The sequence below is a fragment of the Panthera uncia genome, chromosome A2 (assembly GCF_023721935.1).
Source record: "Panthera uncia isolate 11264 chromosome A2, Puncia_PCG_1.0, whole genome shotgun sequence".
NCBI classification, from domain to species: domain Eukaryota; kingdom Metazoa; phylum Chordata; class Mammalia; order Carnivora; family Felidae; genus Panthera; species Panthera uncia.
This window is the reverse complement of record NC_064816.1, coordinates 334,722-335,885: the sequence shown is the minus strand read 5'-3', so window position 1 is coordinate 335,885 and position 1,164 is coordinate 334,722.

Here is a 1,164-nt window from a genome sequence, read left to right as displayed (position 1 = left end):
CCCCCCCCCCCCCCCCCCCCCGCCGAGCCTGGCCTGGCCAGTGCCCTGGCCCCAGCTGGGCCTGACCTCCAGTTAGCCGGAGTGCTCTGCCCAGGGGCAGCCGAGGGTCCCCAGGGCCCAGCCCCCTCCCCCGTGACCCGTTTCACTTCCCGCCTCCCCCGGGATGCTCCAACGGCCGCTGTCGCAATAGGCAACGTCCTCGGGGTTCGGGGCTCGGGCAGGGTGCGGGGAGGGAGCCAACGGACCTGCTGTGGGAATGGGCGGGCCGGGGCCCCAGGGACGCCCAGAGCCGGCGCCTCGGCTGGGGCCCAGTTGGTCCCCGGGCTCCCTCACCCTGTGGCCACAGGCGAGCCAACCCCACGGTCCCCAGCGATGAGGGTGACGGCCCTGCCCTCCGGAGCCCTGCACACAGCGGGTGCTTGGCACCTGCCCTTTCTCCCTGCCTTGGCCTGAGGCACAACCCTCCTGTCCCCGTGGCAGGGTCCCCCCCACCCACAGAGCACTTAGCAAGCCCGCGCTTGTAGTCTGGGGATGGGGGAGGAGGACGTGGCTCTGGCAGGGAGAGCAGATTTAACCAAAGCTGCCTCTATCGAGCGCCACCTGTATACTAGGTTCATCCGTGTCGTGGTGGTTACGTGTTGACTCTGGGCTCGTTCCCTAGTGTGGCCACTTGCCCACCGCACCAGCCCCGGCCACCGACTCGACCCCTCCCCGCCTCCGTGTCCTCGCCCATCAGATGGAGGTCTGAACACTAGGCTCCATCTGAGGCCGGACGCAGGGATGAAATGAAGGTTTGCAGAGTCCGCAGCTGAGAAAGTGCCGTCCTTGAGGGCCTGTTAGCCATTAACCGCCATCAGGAGGGCAGGGTGCTGCTGGCCTGGAGGGCTGCAGGCTGGGAAGCTTCTAATTCGAGATCACAGGGGTGGTGACCGGGTGCGGTGCCCGCACGACAGGCACTGGGTTCACGAGGCGGCCCCTGTATTGTTCCTGTGGTTTTGTGGCTGCCTGAATCTGCACCACCCCAGCCAAGCTCTGGCAAAGCCACCCGAAGCCCCGGTCCTCGCCTCCCCGCCGGGCTCTCGTCTTTGCCTTGTGCAGACCGATCCTGGCCAGCTTCACACGCCTGAGCCCATGGGAAACACCGGGGGCCGCATTTTCTGGGTC